The 21,014-nt window shown below is 38.4% G+C and overlaps 1 protein-coding gene across 9 annotated transcripts in view; it reads right to left on the bottom strand.

Annotated features, from left to right (window-relative positions):
- The window catches only part of EYA1 (EYA transcriptional coactivator and phosphatase 1), a 157,112-nt gene that overhangs the window by 13,868 nt on the left and 122,230 nt on the right, over positions 1 to 21,014 (bottom strand). The gene's annotated exons all lie outside the window — the stretch shown is intronic.

The raw sequence follows: 21,014 nt of genomic DNA, 5'->3' as shown, positions 1-21,014 counted from the left end.
TTCTCTCTCCATGGATTTGTGAGGAAGGGAGGGAAGATAGAAGTGGAAAGAAACTCAAACCAGCTGTTCCCTAACAGAATTAAAATCATGACCCTCAACCCCTTTTTCTAAAACATCTATTTTCCAGCCAACCCTCTCCCAGCAAGCAGCAAGCTCCAAGGAGGAAAAGACTTTGACCCTGTAACCTTCTCCTCCTCTCCTGAGGTCAACAACCTCAGATAAGAAAAAAGCTGAAGAAGCCTATGTGGCCTCACATGGTGGCTGTGGATTCTAGATTTTTAAAAACATTGGTTTACGAAAACTACCCCAGAAACTTGAAATGTTCTGAAGAACAAGGTGTGGTCTTTTGCACTTGTACAACATATTCTTACTGTAATGCATACTCTTCTGTATCTTGTGCATAGGTAGCTTGTGCTAGAGAGGTAGGAGTGACAACCAGCACAGGAGAGACAATACTACATTTTCTCATATTTAACCATCATAGAGTGAATTTCCTCCTCAGGCAGACAAAATGCATTGGAGGTACAGACACAGCTGAAACTGCAAGTGTGAGCATATGTTGCCAGGCTTTAAAAATCAACTTGGCTGGAAAAAGAGTCAGAAGCTCATTCAGCAAGTTATCAAATTCACATAATTTTACTATTTTTCTGTTTAAAACCTGGAATAAATACCCATCCAAATGTATACCACATTAACAATTCAAATATGAGCTGAGTGTAAGCTAAAGAAGCAACGCCCTCCTGAATTCATCAGTTTCCCACTTCAGTTACTCTTCTACTGCTCAGTGATTTCTCTTTCCCCAGTTTAGAAACTATGAATGACAACTGTAACAAGCTGCTGGAGAAGAGGACTCAAAATAGAAATCTGTGAAAAAGAAACGATTTTTTTAGTAACCACAAAACTAAAGGAATGAGTAGAAGCTCATCTTCTCAAAGGAGCAGATGGAAGAAGGAATAACTCAAAAAAATTTCAAAATTCAACTCTCTCAGGGAAAAGATAGAGGCAGGAAGACTGAGAGCACTACATCTTAGATACCACAGTTAGAGAGAATCTGGGGACTTGGAACTTTAATTCACACTGCAAAATCTTTGGACCATCACAAGCCTTGGATCATGACAGACATTCTCCGCTTCTGTCTAACCACTTGCTTGGTAGGTAGAAAGTGAGAACTGCAGTGGTACATTAGAAATAGAAATTGTGACATCAAAAGAAAGAAATATTTTTGAGAGAAAAGCCCAGAAAAGAAATCCGAGACTAAAAACTGGTAGGGCAAAGGCACAGAAACAGTGCCAAGAAAGCAAGAAAAATGAAGAAAATGTCACAAGCACCACAAATTTTGGATAAAAAACTGAATATAATAAGAGAGAGATAGTGTCCTCTTTTGTCAGGAATAAAAGAAGAAAGAAAATCAGGAGGGGAACAAAGCACAAGAGATACATGTTATAATTTGGAAAGGATTAAAGCCCAATGTGATTGACACTATGTTACAGCTAAAGGGAGGTCACAAACAGTGCAGGACTGTTTTGTTCCTTTTGAGTGGCAGGGCACGGCTTTGAGGCTAAATGTGAGCTTTGAACGCCAGGTATTTTTTCACGCTGTCTAGCTGACCTGGACTTTGGGCTAATGAGTGATGGCTGCATTTTTCAACCCTGGAACATGGTAAGGAAAAACACTCATTTAGCAATTGCTGTTTTAGCAGGGAAGTTATTTAGGAGTAATTCTTCAAAGGAGACAGTTACCTGCCTATCATTAATTGATGTGGCCCGTCCTTCCATCAGAACCCCTTGTATTTGTTTTCACTTGCTTGGTTTGTGTGAAACATTCTGTTTGTGAGCTACCTGAGACACTGCTCAGTCCTCTGATTAGATATAAGCAAGGACACAGAGCTAGCAACTTAAAAATCAGGGAAATGGTAAAACACTGCCCCCCCCAAAAAGCATGCCCTTCCAACCAGAACATTTTCACAATGGTATATATACACATAGACTCTAAAATCCTCAAGTACTTCTCAGAAATGCTTTTGTGATGGGAGCTGACTTGCAGCTAAATGGCCAACCAGGAAAAAAAAATAAATGTTTGCAGGCTCATCATTTCAAACTTTCACAAATGTATTTGACACTTTTGTGAAATTTTCATAGGAAATACAGTACTAGATTTCTCCCCCTAATTTCTGGCAAAGTGATATCAGAAACAAATACTGAAAGTCCCTGTAGAAACACTGTTATTTATGCAGATGTATTTTATTATGACAGAATCAGTTTAGCAGTCAAGTCCAAAGCAGAAAATTAAAATTGTGGGATTCTCTTTTAAAATAGGCTGAATTGGCAAGTAAGGAGCAAAATATCCTGTGGCTTACATATAAAGCTTATGCAGCTAGCTGTGTTTTGCTTCTAAACGTGTTGACCTTGCAACTTCAGTGTATCCAGTTTGAAATCTTCAGGAGGAACTACAAGTGATAACACGTTTTTACTGAAGATTTATATTTCAGTCAGACAGGCTGAGATGCACCTCTGGACTTTTGGATCAATCCCTGGAAAGCAAAATGCACTTGGTATTGTTAAGAAATAATACTTTCAGGGAAAATGGGAGTGTCAACATGTGTAACCTGAAAATCTACTGATAGTAGATTAAGAAGTTACTGCCCATGCTGTCCTTTTTTGCTCTTTCACACAGCTGGCTTGCACGGATCCATGTGTTTGTGTGTCTCAGACCTTTCTGTGCCACAGCTGGTAGCTTAGCTTGAATCTCCTGCAGCAGCTCAATTAAACCAACAGATGTTGCATGGAGTAACTGAGACTTGTTTCTCCATCCCCTTCCATCAGCTCTGCTTTGGGGTTTAAAGCAGCAGCAGATACGTGCTTGCAGCAGCAACTTAAAGCTGCTGCAATCATTTGCTAAGCAAATGTCTCCAGTGAAATGAAGGAAGCCAAAGATAAACAGCAATCAAAAATGAATGACTAGGTGAGTCTAGCTGAAGATTTGTACATGGAAAGCTTATGTCTTCCCCCTCCTCCGTTCCCAAAGCATTTGTTAACTTCTTCCTGCTAAGTTTTCCTCCTTCTCTTTTCTGTTTTTGTATGACAAGCCAAAAACTCCCAGAGATGCTCTGCAGTCATCATAGCCTGGACCTATGTAGTCCTCTGGAATCATTCCTTTAAACTAACTTAGGATCCTTATAAAGATTCATGTGCAAAGCATTAACTTATGGCAGAAATGTTCTGCAAATATTTATATTACTTTGCCCCTTCACTACCACCCGTCAAGTTGTGTACTTCTGCCATAATTATGTAAAATATGCTTCACTACTCAATTTACTGTAGGAAAATTAATAACAATAATAATAATAATAATGAAAAAAGAGATTAAGGCTGCTATAATAGTTCTGTTATCCATGCGAACACTACATGCCAAGTGGAGTGATGCAACAGCTAACATGCTGATCCTCTACATTTCTGTGTTACAAAACTAACAAAAATAAATCTAATAATTCTGCTGTCTTTGAATAAACACTGACATAAGGTAACTCTGGAAAAGCTTGCACATTATAGAGTGGAATAATGTGAATAATATTAACATAACCTCAGAGGATGCTGAAGTATTACAGTTTCAAATCTGCTGATTATAGCTAAAATACATTTCCACATTTGGTTAATCTTCTTAATTTACCGTGAGAAAACTAACACCACACTGCCAACTAATTGTTCCAATACCTTAGTCTGCAAAGTCAAATGAGAGATGGAAAAAAACCCCCCAACCAACAACTACCCTTCAGAATGAACTATTTTCATTTTGCCTTTACATCAGCGGGCCCATTGAGACATCCTGGAAGCTGGCCAACTCACAGGAAATGATTGCTGGGATTCTCTGTTCCTCTCATATCTGTCATTATGCAATTATATCCACTGCTTCATTTTCCCTACTGAACAGTAGAGAAATTTGGTCATGTACATGTGAGAACAGATCTAGCAAAACAAGTTAAAGATGCAATCCTTTATAAATGTGATGTATCTGTAAAAAAAAAATAAATTTAAAAAAATCCCCAAGTGTACACTGCTGTGTTTTTAATGCAGCTTTTTATGACAGCAGTACCTCTGTTTATGTCTTTTCCAGGAATAAGATATATACCCTTTCAGTTGTATATACCCTTTAAGACTATGATCTACTCCACAAATACTCATCACTCCTATTAGCCATCACAACGTGCTTCTTTGGGAATCACAGAGTTACATAATGTCAGAATTTATGTTTTTTTCCCAGGCAACAATTACATATAGTAATTTGTGAATTTTTTTCAGTTTGTGAATGACCATTTAAACTCCCCCCCCACCACGTCCCAGTCTTTTTACTCATAGTTGTGACCACATGCAAGGACCCCAACAGTATTTGCCAGCATTCATTAAGCTTTAGAAGTAAACCTCTGCTTTTCACTTGATTAGAAGGATAAAATCCCTGGTATGTACAGGTTGGAAAATTGAACAACAGCACATTTATATCCTTTGTGTGTGTGTGTGTATACATACATACATTCATACATACATACACACACACACACATATATATATATATATATATATATATATAGAGTATGAACTGCACCTAATGCTTCTCTACTGCACTTCTGTGCTTGCTAAATACACAAAACCCTCTGCACTTCCTTTCAAGCCGAGGCAACAAAGGCTGAAGTGCTGAGCTTCCTAACCCGTCATCGCGGAGCGCCTGTTAACGTCCAGCACAAATCCATGTGAAAGAGCAGGGACTGAGGTTCGCAGCTTCTCAACACTGGCACTCAATTGGCAGGACCTGTCATCTCTGTCTAGCCTGCACTTTGTGACCCTTACATTTTCTCTTCTTTCCCACCACAATTATTTGGCGCTGAAGAAAAAAGGTGCAGATTACCTGTGGGTCAGGCACAGGATATTAAGAACAAAGAGGGTTCTTGAAATCCACTTCATTCTGTCTGACAATTTGTGGATGAACAGTCAAGGAATTAAATTGGGCTGTGAAGGCTTTCAAAATGCTCCCATTTTAAACTTAAAACTATAAAGAGAAGCTTATAGTGTAAAAAAAAAGCCCACAAAACCCTACCAAAACCCCCCAAACCCTATCATTTATTGTTAAATAGAACATCAGAACAACAACAAAAAAAATACATATTTAAACTATTATCTGTTATAAACACTGAGGACTGAAATTATTTACAAACTCTTTTTCACATCCAATGACTCTAAAGTACTCCCCTGCACCGAACATGTAACCCTTTTATAGCACACAATGGATGCCATTCTTTTCTAATAGAAAAAGTGATTAAAATCCTATTTTGCTTGCTCACATCAACAAATACATTTGGATCAAATATGATACTCCTAAAGTAAACAGTGTATATTCCAAAATAAATACAGATCTTATTCTGAAACTCGTGTTTATTGAAGTAGCTATGCTAAAACCAAGGTTTACATTTTCATTTCAACTACACCTTGTAACTGGAAGAATCCAATTTAAAATAAAACATGACCTAAAGATATGGCAACTGCAGTGGATACAGTACCTCTCTAACAATCAGTTCTTCCTCCAACTCTGAAAAAGTAATTTGTTATTCTGTTATTCTATTTCTGTATATTTTGCAGGGAAAGTGAAGGGATGAGGGAGGGAGGTCAAAGAAAGAATTTTACCAATAGATAGATACAGCTAAATAAAATTCAAATGTATCTGCTTGAAGAGCCTGTGTCACTCCCGGAGACAATAGTGTTAGGTTCAAAGTGTCAAATTAACTATATTTTAAAAGGCCATCACTTCACATGTAAATACTTTCTTTATTATATGATTCTTATTATCTGCTAATATATACTTTTACAAAAATAATAATAAAAAAAGATTCATGGGAGACAGCAAAAATAAAATATGATGATATTTTAAGAAGTAAAAAAAGCCATGAATCTCATCAGAATGTAATGAATTTTTCCCAAATTCATTAACTTGAAAATATACTTTTAAGAACATATACATTTTGTTGAAATTATACACTAAAGACTATTAAAATATATTTAAATTTTAAAGAACCTAAAAATTAAACTATGATTTTTTTTACAAAAGCCTTAAAATGTCTCATTTCTCTGGAAATGAGGGGTTCATGTGGAAATTTTCACAAAATGATCTAAGCTGTGTATTTCAGTTCCACACAACCAAATCATTTAAACTTGACGGGCCTTGGTGCTGTTGATAATATTCTAAATGCATGTGTTTAAAATGAAAGCTGCAATGGTTTGAGTGAGTTAGTCTCCCATCTTTGTAATTGTCTGCTAATGAAACAAAGCCAGGGTTTAAAATTCCCTCTGCCAACCTTGCCAGTATGGACAGCAAAAGCATTTTCTTCTATGGGCAGCCTGAAGATCTTTCCAAAACACTTTGAATTTTCTCTTTCATTTTATTTCCCACTCCCAGCGTTGTGGGGCAGATGTTGGCCCCTGTGCTGCTGCTCAGTGGCAGAAGTAAGGAGTGAGCTGACCCATCACTGCCTTGCCCAGCCAGAGCAGAGGACAGCTATCCTTTGTCAGAGCTGTAAGAGTGCCAGCTAGAGAGACAAGAGTTTCTGTGCCACCTTAAAGCCTGTGGTGGTTTAACCCCGGCTGGCAGCTCAGGGAGAAGCACCAGAAAGGTAAATAAAGTGATAAAGTGATGCTACAAGCATGGTAGACTGCTTGGTATTTCAGCTCAGGTGTACGTCTGCGAAGAACAACCCATATGATCCTCTTGAGAAAGGAAATCACGTAGGCTCTATTTTTAGTGGCACCTAGCATGAAGGTACTTGTCATTTGCCATGTGAAAGAAATTAAGTGGTTAATAAGTTGCATAAGCCTGTAGGAATGGCCTTCTCAAGTGAGAAAAGGAGGTATTTGTTATTCTTTGTAGCTCTAACACTCAGGAACTACAGCAGCACATTCCACAACAGCCAGGCATCTTGCATTTCAGACGGGTTCAGGCTTTTAGCTGTGTTTTGCACAGACCAGCAAAGCCACAGTTCTGCCTGAATGAAGACTTTGTTTTGCATTTTTGTTCATTTACCTACAACTACATGTGTGATCTAATTTAGTCCTACATTCATGAAGTGGAACTTCATTAACTTTCTACAAGTCACCCACAGTAGTATTATCACATAGATGAGAAGCTATTTCCCGTTTTATCCTCACATACGTCTTAGGGAAAAATCTTGTGCCGTGATTTGTATTTCCTTTTCTCTCTCTCTACCCTTCTTTCCTGCACTGCAACTGAGCTGTTCTTGAATTGCTACTGTGGAAAATTAAATGCAAATAGATGGGCTTTGTGTCTCAGTCTGAAAGTGCAAAGGGAACTGCTGTGATGCCTGCTGGAAGGGAGTTCACAATTGTTGACCGGTTCCTTAGAAAGTGAACTTGTCTTTGCCAACTCTTCCTAGAACTCACAGTACTTTAAAAATAAGGTTTATATCTCTAAAAATAAATTTAATCCTGTTAAAAGTTTTTTGAATAATTACATTTGGCTTTCCCAGAAATATCCACTGATGAAGAAGAGCTATCAGAAGTTGAATCACATGCTTCCCATAAAGCACCCCTAGCCACTATCTGGTCAGGAGGTTCCCATTACAGACATCACAAACATTGGGAGGAGGTGAACTCTTATTTCAGCCAAATGAGAAAAGCAATTTTTGAATAGATATTCCTATGTAGGGACCTGATGACTCCACTCTGAGTGACCAAAGATTTGTTCAGCTGCCATCCTTATGGTGTTTGGGAGGAAAATAATTCAGTCAGCTCTGTTTGAAGCTTTCCTCTCCCTGAAACCATTCCTTGTATCTCACCAGGAATAAAGCTTATTCAACAGTCTTTCCTGTAATTGCTTATTTTTTTGAGTCTGATGGCCCAGAAGTCTATTTTCAGTATGTTCTACAGTCCTTTCTATGTTTGGTGGTTTTTTTTTTTTAAGAAGTGACCTCAGATGTTTTTCATTCAACATCTAGCTAACCAATTAGGAAATGAAGAGCCAAAGGTTCGCTAAGACTTTCCAGGATCCATCCTCCAATCACAGCCAAGTCAGACCAACTCTGCCAAAATCACATTTGTGCCTCAAGGAAAACAGATATTTCTCACAGCAGTAGAACTAGACTTAGAGGTCTGAACATGAGCTTCTGTGCATTGTTTATTGCTAAATGAAGGTCATCTGGCAAAAACAATCATGAATGATTACATTCTAACAGTCACCAAGAGCTAATTCTACTTTCAGCTCATCTTTAGCTATCATAGTCTTTTGAAAACTCTTCTCAAGCAAAAAGTTTTTCTTTCATAGATTGTTTTTAAAGTATTTCTATTGAAGAAACATTTCTTTGAATATTAAAGAATGTACATGCTATTTTTCTATTTTGAGAGAAAGTGCAATGTAATTTTCTAAGAAATTTATTTTCTTTGGCATCATCATGGTCAATATTTACTTTTAGGTGAGTAAACCTATCCCTTTATCTCAACAGTGGCTGACCACCACCTATCAACAACACAGTTGCTTTATACTGATTTTTTTTTTTGTATTTTTAACTGACATCTAGGTTGATTTTCTTCCTTTCCTGGCACATCACTGGTGATCCCAGCACAACAAGCAAAATTCATGCCATAATGAAAAAAACTGAGGTTTTGCAATGCTTCTAGACAAGTTGGCAAATTAAATCTTTTAAATAGAACAGGGGTAATGATCCATGAGGAAAACAAAGGGCAGGAGACACTCAAAGCTGTTGTGTTTACTTCTTAAAAGAGCTGCTACCTATTTTGTTTTAAAAAAAAAACTCAACTGAACTACAAATAATAACAACTCCCTTCATATTCCAATAACTTAGGAATGGTGGAACAACTAAAATCCATAAAGTTGAATTAAATTCTATGCAACTTTAGCCCTCATTCTGAATGGAAGTCAATACCAGCTCTAGTGGTGGTGCTACAGACTTAATCAGTGGGTTCATCTTTTTAGCATTCTGAAAGCCTTATCACAATCCAAATGTAAATGGCGTAACTGTTCATCGATAGTTTAATGAATCCTCCATCACAATTTTCTTCAAATAATATAATTTCAAAAACCATCAAGATGTGAAAAATATACAAGTGATGCAAGAAGTAAGAGAATTTATAAAAGTTATTAATATAGCAAATAATTATAAAATGATATTAAGTTCTAATCCCATAATTTTTTTCTCCTTTCTCCTGAATTATTTTAATTCATAGCTACCAATATATATGTTCTGCCATTGACTGTGTTGTAACTTTGAGGTAATCTTTCTGATTTCTGAAGCATTTTTTCACACCCCCTGAAAGCCTAGAAGTCTCACTTGCTTTATGGTCAAGAAAAATGAGCTATTAAACAACACACACAATCACAGGTAACTTGTTTTGGAACAGCAGTACTTAGAGGAGAAATACTCTGATTTACTGTTGCTCCGATTTCTTCTTTTTCAATGGGTTACCACATCATTTTGTAAACATAATTTGTCACCAACACCAGCCAGAGTTCTCTGTAGCTACTTTTTGCCTTTCTTTCAGATCTGTTATTCCTGCTGAGAGAATCTACTAAAGAAGAATTTTTCATACTGACACCAACTGTAGTCTTGCTGTGAATAACCACATTCCCATAAAAATCATTCCATTTATTGCAAAGTTGTTGGCAGACCATAGGAATAATAGTCAACTCAGGAAACCTTTTATCCTGAAATCACACAGCTTAACCCTTTGCATGGTCACTTGTAGTTTATACATAAAAGCTATATTACCACACTGCTATTTAATTTCTTAGTAAAAGCTTTTCAGTTGTTAGCAAGTTTTTAATTTTTTTTCCACAGTACTTCATTTAAGTAAAATTTAAATAATAATTTTAAACGACAATTTTTATATAGCCAAACAGCGTTCAGTATACGTTATTGCATTAAAAATTAGCGACTCTTTTCCAATACATGAAATATTACATATGATTTGAGTGTTGTTTTTATTACAAAGTAAAAATCTGCACTCATACTAAACTTTTTTTTTCTACCTTCCTATGATAAAGAAAGATTTATGAATTTACAATATAATGAAAAAGTTAGAAATAAAACCTGTTTTCTTTATGATTTTTTTGTGGAAGATATTTCTGCTAATCATTATATTTGCTGTGTTAAATACCAAACTAGTGGAGATTAGATTCAGGATAGAGACGTTAGTTCTGTTAGTCAATCCTCTTGACAGTTTGGGAGTCAGAGGTTGTATTGCTTGCATTCAAATTTCTGTCTGAATTTATTAAACTGATGGAGCAAAAAAAAAGGCGGTGTATGTTTTCACTGTCTGTTTTGTTCTGCTTGTAAATCTTTGGTTTTAGGTAATCAAGGCTTGATTAATGCTTTATTTGTTCAACCAAGGCAATAATGAGAGTTTTGGACTTGTGAACACACCTTTAAAAAACATATATGTACATTTTTTCCCAATAATTGAATTTAAATATTTGTATTTTTAAACTTTTCAAAGTCAAAGAAAATTCCTAGAAACCCTCTTTCTTGTGTTCTAACTGCTGCTACAACTGTCTCTCCCTCCTGCCCAACAGTGCTAGGGAAGGAGATATTCCCCTGTGTATCCATACTTTACATTCACAATGTAAATTACACAAATATGCAGAAGAAAAATATGAGATCTTTTAACTGATTGAAGGGTTTTTCTACAGTTTGGAAATTATCATTTGCTTAGATAAAGCTGATCTTTCTGGTGACAGTATTTCAGCAATGTGTCTCTGCTGTCAGTGAACACACTTGAGCTCTCATCTCTGGACTGCACAGTGCCACAGGTAACCTTCTCATAATGCCTGGACTGCCTTGTTCTGACTGATTGAGGATCTTGGAGAACCCAAAAAAATAAAATCAATGCTCCATTCCTTCAATACCTCATTGTTTCTTTTGTTAAACTTTCTGTTTACATTTTTTCAAAGTCCTCATTAAAGCCTCATGCTTTAATAGCACACTTTAAGGTAGTTTTAGTCTACTGTAGGGTCACCCAGCCTCTTGAACATATCTAATGAAAAATTTTATAAATGCAATTAGCAACAAGTCAAATTTTACTTTAAACACAGAAAAATAGAAGTGATACTGCACTGAGCAAAGGAAATAATGCTCTGCCCCTTTCTTTACAGTTTCATTAGACCATTGAACTGGATGAAATTCAGATAGAGGCCTTATTGTAACCACACTGAAACAGTAGAAATCTCCTGAGACTGTGAAACTCAAACATTTTGGGAACCAACTTCGAGCACTCCTTTCGTGCTTTTAAAAGAAAATGAATGAAAGAAACGTCTTAATTTTTTTCCCTGTGGAAACATTTTAGTATAATTGCTACCAAAACCCCAAAATAAACAAATGAACAAACAAAACAACCTAAAAACTCAGGACAGATATGTTTAAGATTCATATGTATGCATATTTTCTTAACATTTAAACTTCAATCATAGCACTCACACATAACCACACCAGCACAAAGGGCTTTCATGATATCAAACAACTTGTAAACAACTTTGTAAATCCATGCCAAAATTAAACCCAGGCTGACAAGATTGATAGAAACCACCTCCCATACATATTGCTAAAATGCTTAAGCTGTGGTTTCAAATCTTTCTACTTATGTGAGGATTGGCTAATATACTCTCATCCTGCAAAACAGCATGTAAGGATGACACTTAGTTTCACCTAGCTTTCCTAAAATAATTACATTACATAATTTTCTGAGCCTAATCCGCTCAAAAATCAACCTGAATAATCAAAATCTCAGATTCTAAAACGGTACCTACATCAATCAGGAGATATTTTTTCTAAAGGTGGCTATTATGTTCTCTTCAGTTTGCCTTCTGGGTTTTTGTATTGGATGAGTCCAATGAGAAAAAAATAGTTTGGGAATCAGCACAAAATAACTGCATTACGTGAACAGAAAGGGCAGGCTGGGAAAGACATTTGAGTGCAAATTAGTGTTGATCTTAGCTGGAATAACTTGCACTCTTTAGCACTTGCAGCTGCACCAGGGACTTGACTGGCTCTATGAGATTTTACACATCTGTCAGCTTAATCAGAGACCAAAACACCAAATCTACTGTTCAGGAATGTTATTTGAATTTATGAAACTTAGATTATAAAATAGTAATGGAATACTTGGTGTTATGAGCAAGTCTTGACATCTATAGTAGTAGATAGGATTTTGTTCAGTGTTATCAAATACATAATATTTAAATAAAATGTTAAAAAAAGAGTTGTTCACATCAGTCCCATGAAATATTAAAAGCCAAAGTGAAGCCTCTCTACACAAGAATAAAAGGAAAACAGTACAATAATTAGTACATTAACTGCTTTTACCATTAGTATCAACTATTTATTAAGTTATTTGACATTACTGCTCTACTGTTTCAGATAATTTAACTAATAAAATGAACCTATTCAAATCTGAAATGACAATTCTGGTACTAAAAGGCCTTCAGGAGGAATCATAGTATTACCTAGTTTTGGATCTAGTATGATGAACCATCAAGCAGTGTATTGTATCTGTGCTTAGGGAACGATTTGCATCGTAGAAAAGCTCTGTGGCACATATCAGCAACTTTGCAACCTCTCAAAAATACAAATTAACTAAGGGTGTTTCTATGTGTCAGCAATATAACATAAGACAGTGTTTTGAAATCTACTAATGTTTGCAAAGTCCTCAATGTTACATTTCTTTCAGTCAGTTTTGCATCTCCTAATTCCCATCAAGTCTTAGACAGGGTTTTTAAAACAACTCTATTGTTTGATTACTGTCTGTAAGAGAATTTTCCAAGAACTGTCTCCTGTACTTCACTATGTAGCAATCTGCATGTTGCCTTTCAGAGCCTGCCTCTGCAGCCCAGCACTGAGATCTCTCCTGCAATTAAAGCTGACAAACATGGGGTAGATCTGGGATTCTAGCAATAGATACAGGTACTGCAATGGCTTCCAGGTACCTTACCACTGTCCTTCAATACACTATCTCCTGAACTAGCTGATCCTAAATCAGATATTTCAGACTCTGCAGAACCTAGATGTAACAGGCAGGTAAAATTCCTACCTGAAAAGCATACCAGAATTTGGTATTTTATTTCCTGGGAAAGGGACAAGAACGTTAGTTCTGTCACTGGAAGGAACACCTTTGAATATCTAATTTGGGAAAATATGTAGACAAAACATGTTTTGTTATTTTGATAGAAATTGCTTTCATTATATGGAGAGGGGTCTCATACCACTAAAAATTAGCTGTCTGTATTGATAGGACAAGGAATAAGGGGTAATGGTTTTAAACTGAAAGAAGACAGATTTAGATTAGGTACATGGAATAAATTCTTTACTGTGACAGTGGTGAGGTATTTGAACAAGTTGCCTAGAGAAGTTGTGGGTGTGGATTCCTTGGAAGCTGGACAGGGCTTTGAACAATCTGGTCCAGTTGAAGATATCCCTGACCATGGCAATGGGGTTGGACTAGATTATTGCTAAAGGCTCCTTCCAAACCAAACCATTCTGTGAGTCCATGGAATGCTCTACACCATACTGGGCAATTTGCATGTCCATGTATTTCTTCACAAGGCATGCCTGCCTAGTCTTCAGCTGATTTGTACTACAGCAAGATCTAGGCATCCCAAACAGAAGCCCCGGTACCAGCTGACTACATGGAGTTTTTACTAGCTACTGGCTCCCAGGTACAGACACCTGAAACACTGCCATGACTAGAAATGACTAATGGCCTTCTGCTCTAAATGTTGGGATGTCCTTTAACCCGTGGCTTTAAAAATCAGACCTTCCCTGAGATGTATGAATAACTCAAACTGGAACAAGTACAACTTAAAAAATCATTAAAGAAACAAAAGAAAAAACCCCAAGAATAAACTAAAACAAAAACCCTCAAACAAAAACACCAAACAAACAAAACAAACAAACACTGAACAAAAACCACCCCAACAATAGAAAAGAAAATAAATAAAACAGAAAATGAGAAAGTTTTCTTGGCTGACTATTTGCAATTTTTTTGTACTTTTTAAAAGTTGTTCTAATACACACATTTCCTAACTGTGTCAGTAGAGAGAGAAGTTGTGCCAGTATGTTCCTGAGGACTAATATGTTAAAGACACCAAGCTGAAGCTTTGTTAGAAAACCAGCTACAACTGTACACAATAATAACTGTTATAATCACCAGACTCAACACCTGCTTTTCTCTCTCTTGAGTACTTCATAACAGAATTATGATCCTTGTATCTATAGATATCGTCCTTATCATTACCATGATGAGAAGACTCAGGCACAGTGATCAGGAATTACAAAGTATTGGCAACCACAAACACAGACCTCATGTTGTGTCATCTACATAAATATGTGTGTAAAATATGCACCAGACAAGTGATTAGTACCTAAAGCCAGCAAAGCTCACCCTGTCCATGTTCAGGGCTTGGAGTACAGCTTTAGACACAAAATGACCTTGAACTGATTTTTATTTTGTGGAGAAGTTAAGAAAGCTTTTCTCTCTGGTAATGGTGTTTCACAATCCTCCTTCTGCACTTCCTTGGTCTGATTGCAGCTCCCCTGATTCCTATCACTGACTATAGATCTCCAAACAACATAGTTAAATTTAAATCTAGGCAACATCATACCCGTCATGGCTGCCCAAAGCTGGCTCCATGACATTTCTACAAGGTGTGGAAGAATAAATGATGGACTTCTACACTGCTAACAGTGGCCAACCTGCTCTCCCAGCTTGCTTTGGAGCTTGCTCGAAGTCTGCACTTAAGAGCTGGCTTGCATCCAAGCACTTCATTTGTAAGATTATTTGACTCTAGGACCAGATGTGCTAAAATGCTTCCAGAAAGAAGAGCATTTTTCCCTACAGTGCTCATGGTTCTTTGAGATGTGCAATAACCTGCATACGATAAGCCTGCTGAACGCAGTAATGAATTCAATAACGTGTATTATCACAATGCTCAGGATCACAGATCATGTTTTGGAGTGCTACTGTGCCAAAAGTTACCAGTCCGAGTCTGTGGCCTATTAAAGTACCCAGGTCTGAGGGGAAACAGTTTCCCTTTCTCCTTCAGATTAAAGAAACAGAACATATGGCTGTATTGCTTCAAAGGCATTCCTACAGGGCACTGCGTGGTCCACTGGGGACATAGCTGTGTGCACGGTCACTGAAGGACCTGTGAGGAAAGTCACTTAGTCTCCTGTGGTGTTACTGATACCTACAAAGGAGAAATTTTCAGGCTGATGAAAAGAGGATATATGTCCCTGTCATGAAAAAAGGTCTCCTTGAGGGCCAGAAGTGATTTATAGAATACATTTGCTTCCAGCAGCAGGGAGTCAGCCAGGTTTCACCTGTAAGAATTGAAGGCAAAGGCCAAAAAGGAACTAATGTTCAACGAGTTCTGCTCCATGATCAGACACTATGGATGCTTTATGGGTATTAGTTGTTCCCTTTCTTATCCCCTTGAGCTCTGACAATGATCTCCCATCTTGGAAATCCCTGTAGGGCCTGGTGCTGATACAGAGTGTGTCACCATCTGCTTTAGTGACATGGGAGTCTGCCTTGCAATGTGGGCCTTAGCAGTCCTTTATGTTCCTTTAGGGAACAGAAGGGCTCAGCATACTGCTGGGTGTCAGACATCTCCATCACATTTCAAGTAAAAAAGCTGTCCTCCACACAAGTCTTGATATTGAAAAGGAATAGGATGGAAAGGTAGAGTTGATAAATACTCATAGTCTAATGACTGGGGGCCACAACAAGAGCAGGAACTTCCACATAGTAAATTATACAAGAAACAATGCACAAAAAGCAGTTTTCATTAAAAAAAAATTGATAGTTAATTTCTCCCTATCAACTTCTAGATCTGAGTAAATTCAAGCTAGCAGTTACATACTTGTAAGAGTCCTGGAAGGATTTATTGCCCTGTGGGTGGAGGGAGGAGGTTTACAAAGCAAACACAGAGCACGAGAGTGTAAGGACATAAATGCTGTTTATTCTCTGCTTTAAACTGTGAGAATATGCATCTGTGGAAGACACCATCTCAATGCTTCATTAAAACTGGAAAAGTTCCCTTACATGTAAAATGTAGGATTTGCAAAATATTTCTGTATTAATCTAGTTTTATTTAATGAAGAGGCAGAGAGATGGGCTTCTCTTGTGCTGCTCCTTGGTGCCTGAGGCCTGGCTAACCTTGTTGGTGGCAGGAGGGCAGCACAGAGGAGTGAAGGTGCTGCCTGGTAGCCAGGCTGGGATGGGAACACCTTGGCCACTGCCTGCCCTGGGCTGGTGGCCCAGCCTGCTGTGGTTAATGGCAGAGTTGAATCTTATGGAAATCACATGCAACTCCAACACAGGCAACTTTCCAGAGGAGTCCATGCACAGTAATATGCTAATATTCTTGAAGATTCATGAATGTGAAGTAACACCCCTTTCTTGATATCATAACACAGTTATAAGGCTCATAACTCATATACAGAAGATATTTTACTCTGAATTTTCATCACAAATACATTAGATGTGGAACACCAAGTGGATTTTAAGTAACAATCTCAGAAGAAATTCATCAAGGTCATCATCATTAATTTTTAGAATACAATTGACCATTATAATATTTTTTTCCCCCAAGGAACCAAAGGTACTGCTTGACAGTAGGATGGTATATACCTTATGACATTCCCTGATCTTTTATCACTGAGAGAAATATATCAACTAATGCAGCCTGAAAACTCATACCATACTGCCATTCATTATAAATTACTACCAAACACATATCATCACTTTGCACAGACTCCACAAACAGAAGTGAATTGTGAACCCACGGGTGTGCATTATATATCCTTTACAAATGGCAGAAAAATTAATGCTAATCATGACCATGCATCTATATATTTGTCAAAGGTGGGATAATTTGGAGTATTTTTATAATATCATTAGAATCTTATTTTAAACCTTCCCACAAAAGCCTATGCCAAAAAACTTGAAATGAACAAACAGAAACAAAAGTCCCAAAAGAAAAAAAAAAACAAAAAACACCATGAAATAAAACTACAAATTAATTTGCTTTTAATTACTTCAACAGAAACAACAACAACAAAAAAGAAAGTATTCTAAGTGTTAGGTATGATTAGACAAAAAAAGACTTAATAAGTGACACATTCAGCTTCAGTATATATCTCTAAAGGAATACCTCTAATGAGTTGGTGTCATTTTAGAACAAAGTTTGCAAAGCACTGAACTTTTTCAAATAAGATGTTCCTAATAATTCACTACACCAATATTCCTTTAACATACCTGGCTATAATGTGCACCTGATATGCCAAAAATTAATAAACAAATACTTTTATAAATATCAGTATAAACATATATAACCATTAAAGATGCAGGTAGAATTATGAAATGGTTTTCGTTGGAAAGGGCCTTAAAGATCATCCAGTTCCAAGTCCCCTGCCATAAGCAGGGACACCTCCCACTAGACCAGGCTGCTCAAAGCTGCATCCAATCTGGCCTTGCACCCTTCCAGGGATGGAGCATCCACAACTACCCTGGGCAATGTGTTCCAGTGTCTCACCAACTTTACACTAAAGAATTTCTACCTAACCCAAATCCACCCTCTTTCAGTTTAAAGCCATCAACCCTTGTCCTGTCACTACATGACACCTTGCAAAAAGTCCCTCTCCTGCTCTCCCCTCTATGTACTGGAAGGTCTCAATCAGGTTTTCCTGAGCCTTCTTTTCTCCAGGCTGAACAATGCCAACCCTCTCAGCCTTTCCCCATTTGTAGAGGTGCTGCAATCCTCTCATCACCTTTATGGCCTCCTCTGGACTCACTCTATGCCCTTCATTAGTTGGGGTCCCAGAGCTGGACAGAGTACTCCAGGTGGGATCTCAGGAGGGCAGCGTAAAGGGGGACAATCACCTCCTCAACCTGCTGGTCATGCTTTTGATGCAGCCCAGGACACAAGAGGCTTTCTGGGCTGGAAACACACATTGTCAGGTCATGTTTAGCTTCTTGTCAATGAACACCTCCAAATCCTTCCACCCAGCACTGCTCTCAATCCAGTCTCCTCCAGATTTACCCAATGATGCAGTACTTTGCACTTCGTCTTGCTGAACCCCCTGAGGTTTGCATGAGCCCACCTTTCAAGCACTTCAAGGTCCCTCTGGATGACCTCTTCCCTCCAAAGTGTTGACCACATCCTCTTTGTTGGGATGCACCATTCCTGAGCTTGGAGGAGCTGATCCTTGAATATTAAACACTTTTCTTGGTGTTTTTGGATCCCCTTTAGGAATTTACCCCATGGTTCTGACAGGTAGATTGCTTAAGAGGCCGAAGTCTTTCTTCTGAAGTGCAGGGTTGTGAGCTTCCTGTGCACTCTCCTTGCTGCCCCAAGTATCTTAAAATCCACCATTTCATGGTCACTGCAGTCAATCCTTGAGCTTCACATTCCCCACCAGTCCTTCCTTGTTGGTGAGAAGAAGGTCCAGCACAGCACCTCTCCTTGTTTTCTCCTCCATCACTTCCAGAAGGAATTCATCATCAATGCATTGCAGAACCTCCTGGATTACTTATGGTTTACTGTGTTTCACCTCCAAGAGATATTTGGGTGGCTGAAGCTCACCATGAGGACCAGGAATTGCTAAAGTGAGGCTTTTCCTGCCTGTCTATAGAGAGCTTCATCCACTCAGTCTTCCTGGTCAGGTGGTCTGTAGCAGAGCCCCACTTCATTTCCCCTGTCCCCTTCTCTCCCTTTAATCCTGACTCATAAGCTCCCAGCTGGCTCCTTATCTATCTCCAGCCAGTGCTCCATGCACTCCAACATTGACATCCACTGTCACAGAGGGTCACAGGCCCTCCTTGTCTCCCTGCCTGTCCTTCCTAAACTTTGCATATTTTCATTCCAATACTCCAATCACAGGAGTCTCTGTGATGCCAGTAAGATCACAGACCTGTGGGCATGCACATGCCTCTAACTCCTCTTGTTTACTCCCCATATTGTATGTGTTTGCATAGAAGCATTTAAGATGGGCCCCTGATGAAGCCAACTTACTGGCTGGAGTGGCTGGAATTCCTTTGTGATGCTCTTCAGGTGCTTTTCTGCTGAGCTGTGATCCTTCTCCAGGCTCTGGGTACCTATGGCTGCCGCAGCCATCATACTGGTAGGAGTGGGACAGATTAAGGTTTCCTCTCTTGCAGCAGCTTTAGTTTAAAGCCCCATCCCTCAAGCCTTTGACTGAAGATGCTCTTCTTCTCTGACAGATGGAGCCAATCAGCTCCACCCGGCACAACTTTGGCAGGTAGGTCTGCTGTCCCTGTCCTTTCTGCAGCCTGAGGTCTGCACTGCAGTCTCTCCCTTCAGCAGCCCTGTATGTGTGGAGGCATTGGCCACAGTCAGGTGCAGATGCCCCATCAGAGCTGCAGCCTTTGCTCTCAGATGAGTGCCCACCATTCTGCCTCGGGAGTCAGGTGGGATGAGAGCCCCTGACCTGTGCAGATGGCTACAGAACGGTGTTTGGTTGCTGGCAGACTTCACACGTCCACACTTGGCCAGTGGATGTCCCTCCTCTGAGTCGTCTTCCCTGCGCACCCTGCCGAGTAAATGCCACACCATGACCTGTCTGCCTGCCCTGGCCACGGCGCTCCTGGCCACAGTGCTCACTAGGGCTGCCAGCTTTGGGAAGAGGGATTGGCCACCATTACTCCTGGCCTTGCATGTGCCAGGACAGTAAGCCACTCTCATAAGAGCTGCTGGCTCCTGGTGGGTCTCTGCTCCCCTGGGGCTTCCCCGGCTGAGCAACGCCCCTGTAAGCCATGCTCTCCTGCTCTGCTCTAGAACACTCCTGCACCAGAGCTGATCACCTCAGTGGATGTCAAGTTTCAGTCCTATCATCAAGCTGCTCGTTTCCCCAAAACACTGGAGCATACCTCCTAAAATACATAATATGTGTAATTGCTCTATATACACCTTTAAAATATTATACCTTATTATCCCCATCAAAACATAATCAGCATGTAAAATCAAACATTATTTTCAGATGAGGTAACTGGTTCTCTTGAGAGCACTACATCAATGTAGTTATTCCCTCTTGCACACAATTAAAATTCAACTATAAAACAGAGAGTATGAGGTATTTAAATAAACAACTTCAATACTGAAAACCTAAAGCTCTTGTTTGGAAGCCCAGATGCAGATTTTTGGAAGCTAAATTTTTAGAACATGGCACTATCTTCTACTATTTAGCCTAGTTCACTTCTATAAGTTCATTATGAAATTACTGCTAATTCAAGAAAACACAGTTTATTATGGCACTTAGATCAAATTATACATAAGTGAGCATTAATATTTTCCTTTTCAGTATGTTAAAAATCTTGTCATACCCCTTTAACATGTTGTTTAAGGAATGCTCCTAAAGATCGGAAATTATTTGCTATTACATCACTTTGGAATTAATTACTCCAAACATATCTGTGCAAAGTAAAGGAAATAAGCAATTTATTTTTTTCAAAGTAATAAAATAAGAACTAGTACAAGGGCGCAAATCTAACTGTAGCTCACCCATCCAGAAACAGAATACTGACTTCAGAGCTAGATAGTGAGATCTGACTGGATTTTTTCAATGAGTTTGAAATTTTCAATTACAGATATTACTATTATTTTAATTATTATTACTATTACATAAAGAACAACATATATGAAAATAAATGATTCATTTACCTGGCTGTACCCCCTACTAAATTAAACTGATACACATTGGCATCGATTCACTTTATACAGACTAAAAAATTGACTGCCAAAGTTTAGAATTTAACCTAATAACACTACTAAATCTCTAGGCTGAGCTTTGAAAAGCCAGTTAGGGCACACATCAATCAAACTGTGCTTCAGAGATCACAACTGCTGCAACTCTGTTCTTTGCATTCAAAATGTTCAATCAGCATTTTAGAGGAAGAAAAAGTATTTTCACTTGGATCACAAGAGAGCTATTCTGA

This window comes from Pseudopodoces humilis, chromosome 1, assembly GCF_049639895.1.
Source record: "Pseudopodoces humilis isolate 2021_Gansu_Grassland_sample_001 chromosome 1, ASM4963989v1, whole genome shotgun sequence".
NCBI lineage: Eukaryota > Metazoa > Chordata > Aves > Passeriformes > Paridae > Pseudopodoces > Pseudopodoces humilis.
Note: the sequence above shows the minus strand (reverse complement) of the source record. Positions and strands in the feature narration are given on the sequence as shown.